The sequence below is a fragment of the Sander lucioperca genome, chromosome 3, assembly GCF_008315115.2.
Source record: "Sander lucioperca isolate FBNREF2018 chromosome 3, SLUC_FBN_1.2, whole genome shotgun sequence".
NCBI classification, from domain to species: Eukaryota; Metazoa; Chordata; class Actinopteri; order Perciformes; family Percidae; genus Sander; species Sander lucioperca.
The window spans coordinates 41,354,299-41,377,072 of NC_050175.1; the positions used below are offsets into that span (position 1 = coordinate 41,354,299).

The 22,774-nt window shown below is 33.0% G+C and overlaps 1 pseudogene; it reads right to left on the reverse strand.

The window, feature by feature from the left end:
• Positions 1 to 13,497: 13,497 nt before the first annotated feature.
• On the reverse strand, positions 13,498 to 20,821 carry LOC116043420 (annotated as a pseudogene).
• Between the last annotated feature and the right edge of the window lie 1,953 nt (positions 20,822 to 22,774).

Sequence of the window (22,774 nt, forward strand, 5' to 3'; positions counted from 1 at the left end):
ACACCTTAGTATAGTATGTTTAAAAAAAGCTATAGTATAGAATGTTGAAAAACGCCATAGTATAGTATGTTTAAAAAAAAAAGCTATAGTATAGAATGTTTAAAAAAGTGATAAAAAAGCCATAGTATAGTATGTCGAAGAAAGTGATAAAAAACCATAGTATAGTATGTCGAAAAACGCCATAGTATAGTACATGCAAAAAAAGCCATAGTATAGTATGTCGAAAAAAATGATAAAAAAGCCAAAATATAGTATGTCGAAAAACACCTTAGTATAGTATGTTTAAAAAAAAGCTATAGTATAGAATATTGAAAAACGCCATAGTGTAGAATGTTTAAAAAAAAAGCTATAGTATAGAATGTTGAAAAAAGTGATAAAAAAGCCATAGTATAGTATGTCGAAAAACACCATAGTATAGTATGTTTAAAAAAAAGCCATAGTATAGTATGTCGAAAAACACCATAGTATAGTACATGCAAAAAAAGCCATAGTATAGTATGTCGAAAAAAGTGATAAAAAAGCAATGGTCTAGTATGTCGAAAAAAGTGATAAAAAAGTTATAGTATAATTTGTTGAAAAAAGTGATAAAAAAGCCATAGTATAGTATGCCGAAGAAAGTGATAAAAAGCCATAGTATAGTATGTTGAAAAAAGTAATTAAAAAGCCATAGTATAGTATGTCGAAAAATGCCATAGTATAGTACATGTAAAAAAAGCCATAGTATAGTATGTTGAAAAAAAAGCTACAGTATAGTATGTCGAAAAAAGTGATAAATAAGCCATAGAAAAAAGTGATAAAAAAGCCAAAATATAGTATGTCGAAAAAAACACCTTAGTATAGTATGTTTAAAAAAAAGCTATAGTATAGAATGTTGAAAAACGCCACAGTATAGTATGTTTAAAAAAACAGCTATAGTATAGAATGTTGAAAAAAGTGATAAAAAAGCCATAGTATAGTATGTCGAAAAACACCATAGTATAGTATGTGCAAAAAAAAGCCATAGTATAGTATATCGAAAAAAGTGATAAAAAAGCAATTGTCTAGTATGTCGAAAAAAGTGATAAAAAAGTTATAGTATAATATGTTGAAAAAAGTCATAAAAAAGCCATAGTATAGTATGCCGAAGAAAGTGATAAAAAGCCATAGTATAGTATGTGGAAAAAGTCATAAAAATGCCATAGTATAGTATGTTGAAAAAAGTAATTAAAAAGCCATAGTATAGTATGTCAAAAAAATGCCATAGTATAGTATGTGTAAAAAAAGCTATAGTATAGTATGTTGAAAAAAGTGTATAAAGCCATAGTATAGTATGTCGAAAAAAGCCATAGTATAGTATGTCGAAAAAGTGATAAAAAAGCCATAGTATAGTATGTCGAAAAAAGTGATAAAAAAGCCATGGTATAGTATGTTGAAAAAAAAGCTATAGTATAGTATGTCAAAAAAAGTGATAAAAAAGTTAAAGTATAATATGTTGATAAAAGTGATAAAAAGCCATAGTATAGTATGTCTAAAAAAGAGATAAAAAAGCCAAAATATAGTATGTCGAAAAAAACCATAGTATAGTATGTTGAAAAAAAAGCTACAGTATAGTATGTCGAATAAAGTGATAAATAAGCCATAGTAGTATGTCGAAAAAAGTGATAAAAAAGCCAAAATATAGTATGTCGAAAAACACCTTAGTATAGTATGTTTAAAAAAAGCTATAGTATAGAATGTTGAAAAACGCCATAGTATAGTATGTTTAAAAAAAAAGCTATAGTATAGAATGTTGAAAAAAGTGATAAAAAAGCCATAGTATAGTATGTCGAAAAACACCATAGTATAGTACATGCAAAAAAAGCCATAGTATAGTATGTCGAAAAAAGTGATAAAAAAGCAATGGTCTAGTATGTCGAAAAAAGTGATAAAAAAGTTGTAGTATAATTTGTTGAAAAAAGTCATAAAAAAGCCATAGTATAGTATGCCGAAGAAAGTGATAAAAAGCCATAGTATAGTATGTTGAAAAAAGTAATTAAAAAGCCATAGTATAGTATGTCGAAAAAATGCCATAGTATAGTATGTGTAAAAAAAGCCATAGTATAGTATGTCGAAAAATGCCATAGTATAGTACATGTAAAAAACAGCCATAGTATACTATGTCGAAAAACGCCATAGTATAGTACATGTATAAAAAGCCATAGTATAGTATGTCGAAAAAATTGATGAAAAAGCCATAGTATAGTATGTTGAAAAAAAAGCTATAGTATGTCAAAAAAAGTGATACAAAAAGCCATAGTATAGTATGCCGAAGAAAGTGATAAAAAGCCATAGTATAGTATGTTGAAAAAAGTAATTAAAAAGCCATAGTATAGTATGTCGAAAAAATGCCATAGTATAGTATGTGTAAAAAAAGCCATAGTATAGTATGTTGAAAAAAAAGCTACAGTATAGTATGTCGAAAAAAGTGATAAATAAGCCATAGAAAAAAGTGATAAAAAAGCCAAAATATAGTATGTCGAAAAACACCTTAGTATAGTATGTTTAAAAAAAAGCTATAGTATAGAATGTTGAAAAACGCCATAGTATAGTATGTTTAAAAAAAAGCTATAGTATAGAATGTTGAAAAAAGTGATAAAAAAGCCATAGTATAGTATGTCGAAAAACACCATAGTGTAGTACATGCAAAAAAAGCCATAGTATAGTATATCGAAAAAAGTGATAAAAAAGCAATTGTCTAGTATGTCGAAAAAAGTGATAAAAAAGTTATAGTATAATATGTTGAAAAAAGTCATAAAAAAGCCATAGTATAGTATGCCGAAGAAAGTGATAAAAAGCCATAGTATAGTATGTGGAAAAAGTCATAAAAATGCCATGTATAGTATGTTGAAAAAAGTAATTAAAAAGCCATAGTATAGTATGTCAAAGAAATGCCATAGTATAGTATGTGTAAAAAAAGCTATAGTATAGTATGTTGAAAAAAGTGTATAAAGCCATAGTATAGTATGTCGAAAAAAGCCATAGTATAGTATGTCGAAAAAAGTGATAAAAAAGCCATAGTATAGTATGTCGAAAAATGCCATAGTATAGTACATGTAAAAAAAGCCATAGTATAGTATGTTGAAAAAAAAGCTACAGTATAGTATGTCGAAAAAAGTGATGAATAAGCCATAGAAAAAAGTGATAAAAAAGCCAAAATATAGTATGTCGAAAAACACCTTAGTATAGTATGTTTAAAAAAAAGCTATAGTATAGAATGTTGAAAAACGCCATAGTGTAGAATGTTTAAAAAAAAGCTATAGTATAGAATGTTGAAAAAAGTGATTAAAAAAGCCATAGTATAGTATGTCAAAAAACACCATAATATAGTATGTTTAAAAAAAAAGCTATAGTATAGAATGTTGAAAAAAGTGATAAAAAAGCCATAGTATAGTATGTCGAAAAACACCATAGTATAGTACATGCAAAAAAAGCCATAGTATAGTATGTCGAAAAAAGTGATAAAAAAGCAATGGTCTAGTATGTCGAAAAAAGTGATAAAAAAGTTATAGTATAATTTGTTGAAAAAAGTCATAAAAAAGCCATAGTATAGTATGCCGAAGAAAGTGATAAAAAGCCATAGTATAGTATGTTGAAAAAAGTAATTAAAAAGCCATAGTATAGTATGTCGAAAAAATGCCATAGTATAGTATGTGTAAAAAAAGCCATAGTATAGTATGTCGAAAAATGCCATAGTATAGTACATGTAAAAAACAGCCATAGTATACTATGTCGAAAAACGCCATAGTATAGTACATGTATAAAAAGCCATAGTATAGTATGTCGAAAAAATTGATGAAAAAGCCATAGTATAGTATGTTGAAAAAAAAGCTATAGTATGTCAAAAAAAGTGATACAAAAAGCCATAGTATAGTATGCCGAAGAAAGTGATAAAAAGCCATAGTATAGTATGTTGAAAAAAGTAATTAAAAAGCCATAGTATAGTATGTCGAAAAAATGCCATAGTATAGTATGTGTAAAAAAAGCCATAGTATAGTATGTCGAAAAATGCCATAGTATAGTACATGTAAAAAAAGCCATAGTATAGTATGTTGAAAAAAAAGCTACAGTATAGTATGTCGAAAAAAGTGATAAATAAGCCATAGAAAAAAGTGATAAAAAAGCCAAAATATAGTATGTCGAAAAACACCTTAGTATAGTATGTTTAAAAAAAAGCTATAGTATAGAATGTTGAAAAACGCCATAGTATAGTATGTTTAAAAAAAAGCTATAGTATAGAATGTTGAAAAAAGTGATAAAAAAGCCATAGTATAGTATGTCGAAAAACACCATAGTGTAGTACATGCAAAAAAAGCCATAGTATAGTATATCGAAAAAAGTGATAAAAAAGCAATTGTCTAGTATGTCGAAAAAAGTGATAAAAAAGTTATAGTATAATATGTTGAAAAAAGTCATAAAAAAGCCATAGTATAGTATGCCGAAGAAAGTGATAAAAAGCCATAGTATAGTATGTGGAAAAAGTCATAAAAATGCCATGTATAGTATGTTGAAAAAAGTAATTAAAAAGCCATAGTATAGTATGTCAAAGAAATGCCATAGTATAGTATGTGTAAAAAAAGCTATAGTATAGTATGTTGAAAAAAGTGTATAAAGCCATAGTATAGTATGTCGAAAAAAGCCATAGTATAGTATGTCGAAAAAAGTGATAAAAAAGCCATAGTATAGTATGTCGAAAAATGCCATAGTATAGTACATGTAAAAAAAGCCATAGTATAGTATGTTGAAAAAAAAGCTACAGTATAGTATGTCGAAAAAAGTGATGAATAAGCCATAGAAAAAAGTGATAAAAAAGCCAAAATATAGTATGTCGAAAAACACCTTAGTATAGTATGTTTAAAAAAAAGCTATAGTATAGAATGTTGAAAAACGCCATAGTGTAGAATGTTTAAAAAAAAGCTATAGTATAGAATGTTGAAAAAAGTGATTAAAAAAGCCATAGTATAGTATGTCAAAAAACACCATAATATAGTATGTTTAAAAAAAAGCCATAGTATAGTATGTCGAAAAACGCCATAGTATAGTACATGCAAAAAAAGCCATAGTATAGTATGTCGAAAAAAGTGATAAAAAAGCCATAGTATAGTATGTCAAAAAAGTTGATAAAAAAGCCAAAATATAGTATGTCGAAAAACGCCATAGTATAGTATGTTGAAAAAAAAGCTACAGTATAGTATGTTGAATAAAGTGATAAATAAGCCATAGTATAGTATGTCAAAAAACACCATAGTATGGTATGTTTACAAAAAAGCCATAGTATAGTATGTCGAAAAACACCACAGTATAGTACATGCAAAAAAAGCCATAGTATAGTATGTCGAAAAAAGTGATAAAAAAGTTATAGTATAATTTGTTGAAAAAAGTGATAAAAAAGCCATAGTATAGTATACCGAAGAAAGTGATAAAAAGCCATAGTATAGTATGTTGAAAAAAGTAATTAAAAAGCCATAGTATAGTATGTCGAAAAAATGCCATAGTATAGTATGTGTAAAAAAAGCCATAGTATAGTATGTCGAAAAAACGCCATAGTATAGTACATGTAAAAAAAGCCATAGTATGGTATGTCGAAAAAATTGATAAAAAAGCCATAGTATAGGATGTTGAAAAAAAAGCTATAGTATAGTATGTCAAAAAAAGTGATAAAAAAGTTAAAGTATAATATGTTGAAAAAAGTGATAAAAAGCCATAGTATAGTATGTCTAAAAAAGTGATAAAAAAGCCAAAATATAGTATGTCGAAAAACGCCATAGTATAGTATGTTGAAAAAAAAGCTACAGTATAGTATGTCGAAAAAAGTGATAAATAAGCCAAAATATAGTATGTCGAAAAACACCTTAGTATAGTATGTTTAAAAAAAAGCTATAGTATAGAATGTTGAAAAACGCCATAGTATAGCATGTTTAAAAAAAAAGCTATAGTATAGAATGTTGAAAAAAGTGATAAAAAAGCCATAGTATAGTATGTCGAAGAAAGTGATAAAAAGCCATAGTATAGTATGTCGAAAAACGTCATAGTATAGTACATGTAAAAAAAGCCATAGTATAGTATGTCGAAGAAAGTGATAAAAAGCCATGGTATAGTATGTTGAAAAAAGTCATAAAAACGCCATAGTATAGTACATGTAACAAAAGCCATAGTATAGTGTGATGAAAAAAGTGATAAAAAAGCCATAGTATAATACGTCGAAAAAAGTGATGAAAAAGCCATAGTATAGTATGTTGAAAAAAGTGATAAAAAAGCCATAGTATAGTATGTCGATAAAAGCCATATTATAGTACATGCAAAAAAAGCCATAGTATAGTATGTCGAAAAAAGTGATAAAAAAGCAATGGTCTAGTATGTCGAAAAAAGTGATAAAAAAGCCATAGTATAGTATGTCGAAAAAAGTGTTAAAAAAGCCATAGTATAGTATGTCAAGAAACGCTATAGTATAATATGTTGAAAAAAGAGATAAATAAGCTATAGTATAGTATGTTGAAGAAAGTAATAAAAAAGCCATAGTATAGTGTGTCGAATAACGTCATAGTATAGTACATGTAAAAAAGCCATAGTATAGTATGTCGAAGAAAGTGATATAAAAGCCATAGTATAGTATGTCAAAGAAAGTGATAAAAAGCCATGGTATAGTATGTCGAAGAAAGTGATATAAAAGCCATAGTATAGTATGTCGAAGAAAGTGATAAAAAGCCATAGTATAGTATGTCGAAGAAAGTGATAAAAAGCCATGGTATAGTATGTGGAAAAAATTGATAAAAAGCCATAGTATATATAGTAAGTCGAAAAAGTCTGAAAAGTTATAGTAATTGCAAAAAGGCATATAAAAGCCATAGTATGGCAACAAATGAGATATATATGTTCATAATTGGTTCTTTTATATTTTTCAGAAGTGCTCAGTGTCCTGCTGAAGGATGAAAAAATTGATAAAAAAGCCATAGTATAGTATGTTGAAGAAAGTGATAAAAAAGCCATAGTATAGTATGTCGAAAAAGGCCATAGTATAGTACATGCAAAAAAAGCCATAGTATAGTATGTTGAAAAAAGTGATAAAAAAGCCATAGTATAGTATTTCGAAAAACGCCATAGTATAGTATGTTGAAAAAAAAGCTATAGTAAAGTATGTTGAAAAAAGTGATGAAAAAGCCGTAGTATAGTATGTCGAAAAACGCCATAGTATAGTACATGCAAAAAAAGCCATAGTATAGTTTGTCGAAAAAAGTGATAAAAAAGCCATAGTATTGTATTTCGAAAAACGCCATAGTATAGTACATGCAAAAAAAGCCATAGTATAGTATGTCGAAAAAAGTGATAAAAAGCCATAGTATAGTATTTTGAAAAACGCCATAGTATAGTATGTTGAAAAAAAAGCTACAGTATAGTATGTCGAAAAAAGTGATAAAAAAGCCATAGTATAGTATGTCGAAAAACGCCATAGTATAGTACATGCAAAAAAAGCCATAGTATAGTATGTCGAAAAAAGTGATAAAAAAGCCATAGTATAGTATTTCGAAAAACGCCATAGTATAGTATGTTGAAAAAAAAGCTACAGTATAGTATGTCGAAAAAAGTGATAAATAAGCCAAAATATAGTATGTCGAAAAACACCTTAGTATAGTATGTTTAAAAAAAAGCTATAGTATAGAATGTTGAAAAACGCCATAGTATAGCATGTTTAAAAAAAAAGCTATAGTATAGAATGTTGAAAAAAGTGATAAAAAAGCCATAGTATAGTATGTCGAAGAAAGTGATAAAAAGCCATAGTATAGTATGTCGAAAAACGTCATAGTATAGTACATGTAAAAAAAGCCATAGTATAGTATGTCGAAGAAAGTGATAAAAAGCCATGGTATAGTATGTTGAAAAAAGTCATAAAAACGCCATAGTATAGTACATGTAACAAAAGCCATAGTATAGTGTGATGAAAAAAGTGATAAAAAAGCCATAGTATAATACGTCGAAAAAAGTGATGAAAAAGCCATAGTATAGTATGTTGAAAAAAGTGATAAAAAAGCCATAGTATAGTATGTCGATAAAAGCCATATTATAGTACATGCAAAAAAAGCCATAGTATAGTATGTCGAAAAAAGTGATAAAAAAGCAATGGTCTAGTATGTCGAAAAAAGTGATAAAAAAGCCATAGTATAGTATGTCGAAAAAAGTGTTAAAAAAGCCATAGTATAGTATGTCAAGAAACGCTATAGTATAATATGTTGAAAAAAGAGATAAATAAGCTATAGTATAGTATGTTGAAGAAAGTAATAAAAAAGCCATAGTATAGTGTGTCGAATAACGTCATAGTATAGTACATGTAAAAAAGCCATAGTATAGTATGTCGAAGAAAGTGATATAAAAGCCATAGTATAGTATGTCAAAGAAAGTGATAAAAAGCCATGGTATAGTATGTCGAAGAAAGTGATATAAAAGCCATAGTATAGTATGTCGAAGAAAGTGATAAAAAGCCATAGTATAGTATGTCGAAGAAAGTGATAAAAAGCCATGGTATAGTATGTGGAAAAAATTGATAAAAAGCCATAGTATATATAGTAAGTCGAAAAAGTCTGAAAAGTTATAGTAATTGCAAAAAGGCATATAAAAGCCATAGTATGGCAACAAATGAGATATATATGTTCATAATTGGTTCTTTTATATTTTTCAGAAGTGCTCAGTGTCCTGCTGAAGGATGAAAAAATTGATAAAAAAGCCATAGTATAGTATGTTGAAGAAAGTGATAAAAAAGCCATAGTATAGTATGTCGAAAAAGGCCATAGTATAGTACATGCAAAAAAAGCCATAGTATAGTATGTTGAAAAAAGTGATAAAAAAGCCATAGTATAGTATTTCGAAAAACGCCATAGTATAGTATGTTGAAAAAAAAGCTATAGTAAAGTATGTTGAAAAAAGTGATGAAAAAGCCGTAGTATAGTATGTCGAAAAACGCCATAGTATAGTACATGCAAAAAAAGCCATAGTATAGTTTGTCGAAAAAAGTGATAAAAAAGCCATAGTATTGTATTTCGAAAAACGCCATAGTATAGTACATGCAAAAAAAGCCATAGTATAGTATGTCGAAAAAAGTGATAAAAAGCCATAGTATAGTATTTTGAAAAACGCCATAGTATAGTATGTTGAAAAAAAAGCTACAGTATAGTATGTCGAAAAAAGTGATAAAAAAGCCATAGTATAGTATGTCGAAAAACGCCATAGTATAGTACATGCAAAAAAAGCCATAGTATAGTATGTCGAAAAAAGTGATAAAAAAGCCATAGTATAGTATTTCGAAAAACGCCATAGTATAGTATGTTGAAAAAAAAGCTATAGTAAAGTATGTTGAAAAAAGTGATGAAAAAGCCGTAGTATAGTATGTCGAAAAACGCCATAGTATAGTATGTTGAAAAAAGTAATTAAAAAGCCATAGTATAGTATGTTGAAAAAATGCCATAGTATAGTATGTGTAAAAATAGCTATAGTATAGTATGTTGAAAAAAGTGTGAAAAAAGCCATAGTATAGTATGTCAAAAAACGTCATAGTATATTACATGTAAAAAAAGCCATAGTATAGTATGTTAAAGAAAGTGATAAAAAAGCCATAGTATAGTATGTCGAAAAACGTCATAGTATATTACATGTAAAAAAAGCCATAGTATAGTATGTTGAAGAAAGTGATAAAAAAGCCATAGTATATAGTATGTCGAAAAACGTCATAGTATATTACATGTAAAAAAAGCCATAGTATAGTATGTCGAAGAAAGTGATAGAAAAGCCATAGTATATTATGTCGAAGAAAGTGATAGAAAGCCATAGTATAGTATGTCGAAAAATGCCATAGTATAGTATGTCCTAAAAAATTCATCAGAATCATCAGAATCAGAAGATTTATTGTCATTGTACAAAATGAACAACGAAATTTTTAACAGCATTTCACCCAGTATCGTAAATCTAAAATTTAACAGACAAGAAATAAATAGTAAAACAACAAATTAGAAAGAAATATACACACAAAATTCATATACACACAGAATTAGAAAGAAATATATACACAAAAATAGAAAGAAATATACACACTAAAAGTACTAATTATTGCACATGGTCTGTATGTGAAGGTGTGAATGTGTGTGCGTGCGGGGGGGTGCTAGTGAGTTTGTGTGTTCAGTGTGGTGATGGCTTTTGGAAAGAAGCTGTTCCTGAGGCTGTTTGTCCTGGTCCTGATTGACCTGTAGTGCCTGCCAGAGGGCAGCAGGTCAAACAGCGGGGGTAGGCAGGATGGGAGCAGTCTTTGATGACTGCCTTAGCTCTGCTGAGGCAGCGGGATGAATTGATGTCCTTCAGGGAGGGGAGGGTGCAGCCGATGATCCTCTGAGCGGTGCAGTGTGAGAACCACACCATGATGCAGTACGTTAGGATGCTCTCGGCGGTGGAGTATATACTATACTATCTATTAGTATAGATAGTATAGTATAGTATATATAAAAAAGTCATAGTATAGTATGTCAAAAAAGTCATAGTATAGTATGTTGAAAAAAGTCATAAAAAGTCATAGGATAGCATGTGGAAAAAAGTAATCTTATACTAGTTGAAAAAATCATAAAAAGCCATAGTATAGTATGTCAAAATGTTTTAGTATAGTATGTTTAAAAAAGTCATAAAAAAGTCATAGTATAGTATGTTGAAAAAAGTCATAGTATAGTATGTGAAAAAAGTCACAGTGTAGTATTTTAAAAAGTCATGGTATAGTATTTCGAAAATAAAAATCATAGTATATATATATATATATATATATATATTATGAATTTTTTGTGACTTTTTTTAACATACTATACTATTTTTATATAGTCATAGTATATAACATACTATACTGACTTTTTATGATTTTTTCGACATATTATACTATGACTTTTTTCAACATACTATACCATGACTTTTTTTGACATACTATACTATTACTTGTTTCTGACTTTTTCGACATACTATGTTATGACTTTTTAATGACTTTTTTCGACATACAACTTTTTCGACATATGACTTTTTATGACTTTTTTCGACACACTTATGACTTTTTTTTGTACTTTTTTCGACATACTATACTATAACTTGTTTCTGACTTTTTCGACATCCTATGTCTTTTTCATGACTTTTATTCAACATACTATACTAAGACTTTATTCAACATACTATACTATGACTGTTTAAGGACATTTTTCAACATAATACTATATTATGACTTTTTTTTGACGTACTGTACTATGAATTTTTTATGCCTTTTTTTCGACATACTATACTATGACTTTTTTTAACATACTCTACTATGATTTTTTTTCCGACGTACTATACTATGACATTTTTTAATGATTTTTTCGACATACTATACTATACCTTGTTTCTGAATTTTTCGACATTCTATACTCTTTTTTCCGCCTTTTTTCGACATACTCTACTATGACGTTTTTCGACATACTATACTATGACTTTTTTTCCGACATACTATACTATGACTTTTTTCAACATACTATACTATGACTTTTTCAACATACTATACTATGACTTTTTCGACATTCTTTACTATTACTTGTTTCTGACTTTTTGGACATATGAGTTTTTATGATTTTTTTCAATATACTTTACTGTGACTTTTTGGACATACTATACTTGTTTCTGACTTTTTTCAATATACAACTTTTTTTCGACATACTATGACTTCTTTTAGTACTAGTACTAGTAATTTGTTTCTGACTTTTTCGACATCCTTTACTATGAATTTTTAATGACTTTTTCTTCAACATACTATACTATGACTTTTTAATAACATACTATACTATTACTCTATACATTTTCATGGCATACTATACTAAGACTTTTTTACGGCATACTATACTATGACTTTTTATACAATTATTTTATGGCATATTATACTATGACTTTTTTATGAAAAAAAAAATGTATGGCATACTATACTGTGTGTTATAGGGAACAAGATTGTTTTTCTAGCTCTTGTGTATTACTGACATTACTTTTTGTAATAAAACTTGCATGGGTTAGTCACTAAATTCATTCTGTTGTGCTTTGTTCCCACCCCATCTATCTGGATCATGTTGCATTAATAAGGTCCAAGGAGTTATCACAAACTAAGACTCTTCGTTGTGCTATCTTACAATCCATGTATAGTAAATGTAAGTTAAAGTGTGCCACTTAAGTAACCAGTTACAACTCTAAGATGCAATGAGATCTTAAAATGTATGTAAAGGGTGTTAAACCCTAACTTCAGGAATCCTACATATACCCTGCAATACAGGCAGAACAAACAAAAAGTAAATGGACCTATAATGTAAAAAAAGGACAGGGAAATAGTTTTTTTTAATTGGCATAAATTAAGTATATTCTTTTTATTAATGCATAATTTAATGACAAGTGCTGTGCAATCACAGGCAAAACAAAGACAGTTAAACAATGTATAATTAAAGACATAAAGAAATAGATTTTCATTTCTAAATGTTTTTCATAAATGATTAGTTTAACACTGCTCCATAGTTTCCTGCCAAATCAAACTGTCCTTTCCAAAGCTCTTCTATTTGGTGCTTAAATGTCAGTCTGTAAACAATGATAAAATTCATTTTTTCATTATAGCCATACCTTCTGTTCCAATTTAGTTTTAGAAATCTGGGAAGCTGGGGCAGTGATTGTGACAAATAAACAGTTATATTTGAAAGCAATTTTATTTAGTGCGGAACTTCTGTCTTCCCCTTCTGGCAGTACGAGTAATTACACAAACACTTTTCAACGTGCTTAAAGCTACATTGTTTAAGAATTTCTCCCATCTAGCGGTGAAATTGTATATGACAACCAACTGAATATTACTTTCTAGCCCTTCCTCCTACGGTGGCTGAACCCGAAATTAGCTCTCTCCATCGTTTACACGCAGCTGTTCTAGCCACTCCAATATTAACTTTGGTCTCGCGTTGTCGTTTTAATTCTTTTTTTCGCTTCTCTGGCGAGTAATCTCGCCCTGGCATTCATCACGGTGCCAATAGGTGTAAGAGGGCGAAATGTATTTTAAAGATGGAGGTGCTACATGGCTGCCGTCATTCGAGCGAGTCGCTCCTATGTATTCTGAATGATTCTGAATGTCAGATTCTACACTTACAAGAATACTTTTATTAGTTGGTAGAAGTAATTACACATGAATGAGTACATATTTGTTAAAGTACAAAAGGGTTTTTTGCTAAGAATCAACCTTAAAAAATTACACAATGTAGGTTTAAGTAAATGTAGTGGGATTCATGACGCTGCTTCGCTGTGGTCTCTGACCCTTACTGCCTGTCAAGGTATTGGGTAATACAGGTAGACTGACCGTATCAGGTGACAATGAGCAAGGTTGGTTGACGCCACTTTGTGGAATGCTCATGTAACGACTGTAATGTATCATTTAGGAAATTGTTTTCACTTCCTGGGTAAAAAGTAAAGAAAAAACACTCCTTTTTAATAATTATGTCTCTTTATTAGGAGGATTATTACACATGATTTATAGTCCTCTTGGTGTTTTGAAGTTCATTCCAATAGTTGGCTGAGTGACTTGAAGGTTGGATAGGCCACTGAAATCCTACAAGAGGAAGAAAAATAATTCATTATTCAGGTAAATAAACAGGAATATTAGTCATCACATGGTTAAATATTTTGGTAACACTTTAGAAGGATTTAATAGGTTGTAGGGACAGGTTTTATTTTGTGTGGTGTGTAAAATAAAATACCAAAATGTTCTAAGTAAATTGGATAGGAATTATTTTTACAACTGAAATACATTTTTTGTTATTACAGAGGGAAAGAACAGGAAAAAGGTATCGTTAGGTACTGGCACCAAATTTCAGGTATTGTACCGGTAAACCCAATATCGTGTATCGTCTCGTGAGCTGAGGGTCTCGTCACACCCCTAGTTCATACCTTAAAGTGACTATATGTAACATTTTCATTTTTCTGAAGCTCTGTCATTTTTCATACAATGATCTTAAATGAGCTGTAACAGCAAACGAGACTAACAGCAAAAAGAACGCTAATTTCATATCGTTTTTAGTAAGACCTCTGTCCGGGTTTGATTTTTCCTGCGCAATCAGAATTACAGTATTTGCGGCAGGTAGACGGCGCTACAGTAACACATTCTGACGGGTCACAGATTCCTTTCTAACACTGGAAATGATTCAAAACCCACCCTGAATTTGCCCTCAAATATGTAATATGTCTATTTCATTCATAAAATAACTTTAAAATGTGCGATCTGGTTGTACGTCAGTAGTCAACATTAAATTACGCCCCCCTTCCATTTAGCGCGGACCCTTTTAGTCCGTGTTTGTGTTGACATACTATTTTCTTTTCCCTTGTCCCCCTGTAACGTTACTTGTGTAAAGCGTCCGTGGGTTTCATGAAATGCACTATATTAATCTAAGTTATTATTACGTTGGTTGCTACAACAAACTCTTAATGCTTTGGCTCGTGACACAGTGACAGTGATACCCGGTTTAGCTCACGAGACATCCAAAGTAGGCTAAGTTACCATATGCAACACTTGAAATGCAACGATGCATCTGTAACTTATTCTTTTATTGTAAATGAATGATTTTCTGCCTGAGCAAAACATTCATCGCAACTGTAGGACCTCCCCGTAACGCTAATACAAGCACCGTAAAGAAAAGACCTTTACGACAGCAGGTGGGGTAAAAACACTACCGCTTTTGTCCAAAGTGGCCGCTAGAACTGAACTGAAAGTTACACATAGCCACTTTAATTCATATACTGTATATTTAAATGAGAATAGGTACTGCTTTGCTTTCAGAGAGGGCGAGCAAATGAACTATGTAACTGGAATCATGTTATAAGCTTTTCAGGTCTAGAACAAAAAACTAATTATCTGTCACTAATAAAAGCAGCAAAATACATGTGTTTTACACTTACCAGCATTTTGAGCATTTCCTTTGTGTCTGGATCCACCTCGATGAGCTCCTGGTCCAGTGCAGAAATCTGAAAGACGAGATAAAGAAACAACATATTAGCTGTCTGAATTGTGTGTTTTCTAACAAGTTCAATTCAACTGGAAAGTTAAAAAGGTGTTGGGTTCTCGCTGTCGGTTCCACCATTCATTATCAAACTGATAAAAATGGTAAGATGTGCGTGATATATTTAATGTCTCATGAAACAAAGTCATAAACGAGAAAGACAAGCGTGTGAACAGACCTCTGGGACGTAGTTGTCCCTCCTCTCTCTCTCCTCCTCCTGCAGCTTGATGGAGATTCCTCTGACTGGGCCGCGCTGAATGCGCTTCATCAGGTGTGTCACATACCTGAGAGACAAACAGGAGCACATGAGTATTACCAGCATAAGTAACACGTCAACAACAAAAGACGCTGATTGATAATTTAGAGTTTGCTTGATGTATTACAATTTTGATGATTGCCATTTACATTTTAAGTAAAAGATGGTTACGGATTACAAACTGTCAATTTTTGTTTCAGTTACATAGAATGAATCGATCACTTAGTTTATTAGCAATTTTAACACATTACTTGGACATTTCTAACAATTCAGTCATGAAAATCTGCAATATCGAAAACACTAGGGAATTGTTACTAAACTTAAAGGTCCTATGACATGCTGCTTTTTTGGATGCTTTTATATAGGCCTCAGTGGTCTCCTAATACTGTATCTGAAGTCTCTTTCCCGAAATTCAGCCTTGGTGCAGAATTACAGCCACTAGAGCCAGTCCCACAGTGAGCTTTCCTTAGGACGTGCCATTTCTGTGTCTGTAGCTTTAAATGCTAGGAGGAGAGAGGGGGGGCAAGGTGGAGGGGTGTGGCCTTGACCAACTGCCATGCTTTGCTTGTTTTCAAGCCATGATGTCTCTCTCTTTCTCATGGGCGGGCCAAATTCTCTGGGCGGGCAAAGCAGAGAAAGAGGAGGTAACCTTCCTCCTTATGACATCATAAAGGGAAGATTCCAGATCGGCCCATCTGAGCTTTCATTTTCTCAAAGGCAGAGCAGGATACCCAGGGCTCGGTTTACACCTATCGCCATTTCTAACCACTGGGGGACCGTAGGCAGGCTGGGGGAACTCATATTAATGTTAAAAAACCTCAAAGTGACATTTTCATGCCATGGGACCTTTAATAATTAATGGTTATTGTGCAACAGCTCTCAAGTTCATTATACACAGATTAATCGATAAATAAATATTGTGACTCACGTTCCTTGAAACAATGAATAAAATAGGATAACTTTCTATTAGTAACCACAATAACCAACCCAATTCATTCAGCATTTTGCAAAATCAATTGAAATATAAAAAAAAAAATCAACTCAGCAATAACCATCACTTTGTGGTGTGCCACAGTTTGAGAGTACAAAACCGCCAAAACTTTTTCTAAGATTAATTCAACTGAAGTGCTCTGCCTTCGATGTCTGCTGAGAAAGCACACGACTGACCTTACTTTAATAAAAACACATAAATAACAGCAACGCACTAACTGTAATAAAGCTAAACCAAGAGGCCAGCACCTCTGTTTCTTCAGGACAAGCAACATAACAGTTAAATGTAGCTTCTCAATAAAAAAGAAATCCATTTCAAGAATAACTTAATTAAAAGTGGGGTAAAATGTTTACTTTGGATGAACAGCTGCAGGAGACTACAGCAGTCAGGTCCTCTGAGTGAATTTACTGCCTGCTGGCTCACTTTGACATTTCTCTGCACTTACTTCCCCGGACTACAATCATTAACAGCGAGTCTTCATTTTGACATCAACCCTGAAGGCTCCGCAGGCAACAGCAAAGAGAACATTGGTACATTTTGACAGCTGACCTACGAGGACACATGTCTGGAAAATGTGAGAGATGCATCTGGAGGACTGCAACAACCAGCTGTCTGAAAGTGGGAGTCAATCACTATGTTTCCATTCACACTCATAACGATTAAAGACATGTCTGGATCAACTATTTACACTTTCTAATGATCTCTCAAACTCCATAAATAATTAAACTACTCTGGGCCGGGGTGTTCCAAGTAACCTTACCAAAAAGGCTCAAGGTGCTGGTATAATATGAAAGTGGCTGGTGGATTTAAGACTCAAAACAATAATTTACTACTGAATGAATCAAATTTAAACATATTTGTCAGTGGCTGGTTGAAGTTCACATTGTTAAAAGTTAATTTCCCATCCTGGCATGGGACACGCACTCACTTACGGTTTGATAAAGTACTAACTGGCCTTTCATTTGTTATTGCACTTACCATAACGAGCATAGATGCCCTCAACATCGTCGTATTTACTGTCTCATCTCCTGTTTCTTCTGCATCTACCATCTGTCTGTGTGTGTGTGTGTGTGTGTGTGTGTGTGTGTGTGTGTGTGTGTGTGTGTGTGTGTGTGTGTGTGTGTGTCTCAGTCACGGGGAGAACTGAGCAGCAGCCCCGCCCGCTGGGCAGAGAGCAGACAGGATTGAAACAGCAGCAGCTTTTAGCCACTTTAGAGTGACAAATCCATCTTTCAGGGTAATTAAGCTATGATCGAGCAACAACGGCAAGCACCACTGCTCTCTACAGCTTTGACAACCAGACAATATTTTTAAGTCCACCATAAACCAGATCATGAGAGTAACAACATAAACTCTTGCTAAAGGTACTCCAAAATGACAGATGTTCCATTATGCAACGTGGTCTCCTCTGTTGACCCTGAACAGCCTGTTTAATGCTGCTTCTGCTGAAGAACCCTTAATGTCACCATCCCATTAGAGGTGAACTTAAGAAGCTGAACCAAGCTGCAAACAACACAATCACTTGTACTGATAAAAATGTTAACACTTTATAATAAACATCACTAATAAATGGTAAATTGATTGAGGTAATTAAACGTTTGTTAAGTAGTAAACAGTGGTAAACAATGAAATAGGGCTGAATCGATTCCTCAAGTAACTCGAATAATTTGATTACTAAAAAACCTCGTTTAATTAACGTTACCAACGTTGTATCGCTCACGGTGTTTCCGCGTGGAGAATTATTACTGTCGCACACCGGGCTGATGCTGCTTGCGACACATGCCCTGAAGACTGATTACAAAATGAAGAAAGAGCGTAAATAGTGAGGGGCTAAGAGAAGAGACAGGCTGGAGAAAACAACAGAAAGTGTCCAAAGTTTGGAATCAGTTCAAACGTAATTAAAACGAAACCTCTGTACAGTGTGTCTACTGCAAAATGGAACTAGCTTACCACAATAATAGCATAACGTCAATGCTTCAGCATCTCAACAGAAAACATCGAGTCTAACTTAATCATCCATTCCACGAAGCGGAGCCGACAAAAGTAAATTACAGAGTCGTATGGACGATGAAACTACACCAAACACAACTACCAAAAACAAAGACAAGAAAATACGTAGAGGTGACCACAATTTGATCTAAAGAGCTGACTTGTTGACTATCCCTTCGGAAAAACTGACCGTTGCGCACCATTTTCTCTCCCTCTCTCTCTTCACGGAGAAACAGCTGATCTACTAGCATTGTAATCAAATATATAAATGAAAATAGGGTGAGTATAACTAATATTTACATATAGGCCTATATACAGATCAGTCTCAGGTTGAAACTTGTAGTTCTGAAAGTTAAGTTGCACAATTTAAGGTCATGTTTATGTATGTTTAATGTATGCCTTAGTTTGAGGTTGTTATTGTATTTCAGAAAATGTTTTCTTTAAAAACAATGTAATATGGCACTTAAATGCACTTATTAATATGTTGATATTGTAAGAAATGTAGGCAATAGGAATTTGCTTTTTCCGAAAATTAAACCAAACTATTGTATATTATTGCTCTTCAATAAAACAGAAGTATTTCTTATCCGATTACTCGATTACTAAAATAATCGATAGCTGCAGCCCTACAATGAAATTATTGATATTTTTACTAATTATAACTAATGCTTTAATGTATGTTATTGCACATATTATTAACATATTTGTTAATAATTACCAAATGATTTGCAAACCTTAAGAAATAGGTTGTAAACTGTCAATAAACATTATTTGGATGCTATTATAAAGTTGCAACTGATTATAATACCTTGTTGATGATTAATAAATCCCTTTGTAAAGCATCTATAAACATTTAGAAAGCATTTATCAGTTCACAAATAATCAATAATTATCTCTTTATTGGATTACCATAAAAGGATTTCATGGGGCCAAATAAATGTTTTATGATGCTTTATAAACACTTATTAATTCACTAATTATTATAAGCATTAGTGGGAACTTAATGTTGATGGTTTAGAAAAACTATTTTTAACCATTGACAAAGTATTAACTATTTATCTAAATGTATGAACTAATTACTTTATATTACACTAATGATGAAATAACATCAATTATAACATCATCTCACAAACGGTGAAAATAAACAGTGAAATGACAATTGACTAAAGTTTAATTAACCATAAGTTTACCATTTATTAATGAGTGTTATTATATAGTGTTACCGATACAACTGATGGAACACCAGCTAGCAGGAGTGCATGTTTCTGCAGTATGCACACTCCAAAATAAACAGCAAACAGTTTTGAAATGGCACCAAGTTACCCTGCAATTTTGTTGCGCAGAGGCTTGCTGGGGATAATGGCGATCTCCTCGCACACCCTCTTGTTGGTGTGGAAGTCACTGCCCAGGCGTGTGTAGTATTTCTCAATGATGACCCTGGCGGCCTTCTTGACTGTCTTGGTCCTGACTCGCCCCTGAAGAGAAACCAAACAAGAGATGCTTCAGTGTTCATACAACTGAGAAATATTTGCCTGATATCAGACAGAATTGTCAATTTGTTGGGTGGGCAGATTCAAAGCTCTGGACACAGGCAAGAGAAATACAGAAAGAAAACATTCCAGAAGAATATATTATGTGGAGGAAAGTCACATGTGTAGTTGTCTAGTTGATATTTATTGCACTGGACTGCACATTATTGGTCAAACTGGGAATATTTTCAGCTGGAATGGTATTTCAGAAATCATTTAGCGATACCAAAGATCCTCTATACCGTCCCTGGCAATACCTTACTAATCAATTGTTTTGTAGTTATTAACTAACACTATCACTTCCTCTTTGGCAGCCAGACTAACAAAGTTTAATTTGCCACTAACTGTAGGCTAATATCTAAAGTAAATATCAACAGCCTGAAATAAAAGCAGTGCATTACCACCAAATGTATCAACTTTCTCACATGAAGTCACTGTACTGAAGTCAACTGTACTGCAGAGGGCATTTTACTGTAGTTTTGGTACTAATGGTGCCTGGAAGTGTCCTCAAATCCGTTTAAAGGCTAAGAAAAATGCATATTAATAGCAATTTAATCACTTATCAGAAAATGAAGGCACACTTAGTGTACCCTGCCCTTGCGCTTGGATAATGTTTTTCTGACCACCAAGTCACCATATATATATACACAATTTTTAAGATAAAATGTTGAGTCAAACTGTCATTAAGATTTCAGGCTATTGGTTTTGAAAGGCTACTTCCAGTAAACAATCCTGAAATAATTTTAACATTTGACTTTGTAACGTACTATCATATAAAACTTTTGTCCCCTAACGACGGTTACACTGACCGTTGAGAAGGCAATGATTTCCTCTGTAAACAACAGCGACAAAGACAGGTGATATTTGAAAAGCAGAGAAAAACATAAACCGGCAGATACTTCATATAAAGAATTGTGTACAGGTGATATTCTTGGTTATGTTTTTGACCGTTTGGTTGCCAGTAACCTGCGAACATGTTAGCCCGTGTTTACACATATTCAACGCCACTAAAGTGCCATCTATTCCAGCGTTTATAAACGTTGTGCCGTCTGTTTGCAGAGTGATGCTTGTAACCGCCTGATGAACGGACAGACACTGAGGATTGAAAAGGATTGTGAGGGCTGGTGAGGTGAAGTGTTCTCTGTGTTACCCACCATGTTGACTCGGACCGGTGGAAGAGAGGCACCGGATGTTCATACAGGAAGTTTATAGTTTCGACCCGCTGTCACACATCACCACCGCGGCCAGTAGCGACGACTAACGGCGGGAGGTGGATATGAAGATGGTGGATCAAGTTCTTACATCCTCTAGCTAGCTACATTAGTAAAAGAATGAATGTAAGAATGAAAAATCACTTACAAGCAAAAATTCCTGCACAGTGGCCAGGTTGGGTCAGTGGGTAGAGCAGGTACACATATACTGCCTGGACGCAGAAGTCTAGGGTTCGAATCTGACCTGTGACGATTTCCTGCATGTCTTCCTCTCTCTCCCCTTTATCCTGTCCTGTCAAAAAATAAATAATGAAAGGCGGAAAAGCCCCCCAAAAAAATCAAAATAAAATCCCTGCCTAAATCCTCTTACTACACTATCATTTAATGTACAGTAAGTATAACTATTTAATCATATTCTGGTGTATGCTGTTATAGTAGCCTACATACTCTGACATATACTGTAGCCTGCTTATATGTAGTATATATATATATATATATATATATATATATATATATATACATAAACTTAGCACAAAAAGTAAGGAAATTTGTGTTTGGTAGATTATTTCTCTGTGGTAGCAATGCTTTTTGGCAATAAATCTTATACTGTTGGAAAGCCTGTTTAGTTCCCTTTCAAATGGTTCCCCATTTGTAGGGAACATGCATTTGTAGGATGAGCAGCAGCGCTGAGTATGTGGGTTGCACCCATGAAAAATTTGCCAAATCTTCTCTGCCAATGCCAAACAGCTTATTCTGCCATTGACTCGTTTGGTGTTCGGTGGATTGGATGATTGGAGTTTGAAGAAACAAGACATATTGGCAATTTAACAATTTATTCATTTCACAAACAGGAGCCTCAGTAGCGTGTGGAAGAACCATACACAGCCACAACAGCCTGGCACCTCCTCCTCACGCTGGTCACCAGCCTGGTCACACACTGCTGTGGGATGGCATCCCATTCTGCAACCAGCATTTGTCGCATGTCAGTCAACGTGGTTGTGTTGGTCACTCTGGCACGAACAGCATGCCCAAGCTGATCCCACAAGTGTTCAATGGGGTTGAGGTCAGGACTGCTGGCAGACCATTCCATCCTCTCCACTCCCACATTCTGGAGGTAGTCTCTGATAAACCCCGCCCTGTGGGGGCGAGCGTTGTCATCTTGGAGGATAGAGTTCGGTCCCAGACTGTGGAGATATGGGATTGCCACTGGTTGCAAAATCTCATCTCTATATCTCTCTGCATTGAGATTGCCTCCAATGATGACAAGCCTCGTTTTTCCAGTGAGGGAGATGCCGCCCCACACCATCACACTGCTTCCACCAAAAGGTGTTACTCTATCGGTGCAGCAATCAGCATACGTTCTCCGCGTCTTCTCCACACTTTGATCCTATGATCCAACTGCCATAGGCAGAATCATCCAATCTACCAAATACCAAATGAGTCAATGGCAGAATAAGCTGTTTGGCATTGGCAGAGAAGATTTGGCAAATTGTTCATGGGCACAACCCACATACTCAGCGCTGAGTCAGCATATACATGCTGACTTTGCTGTTACTAACAACACCACTGTGTCACTTCGCTTGAGACTCCTGGACTAAGTTTAAGTACAACACTGCCCATGCATGTGTTGCCTTGTAATTTTGATTAATTGCTCTTATATACTTTCTATTTCTATATGGCATACTTCTATTATTATTTTTTGCTTTTCTCTATTTATCCATACTTATTTTTCT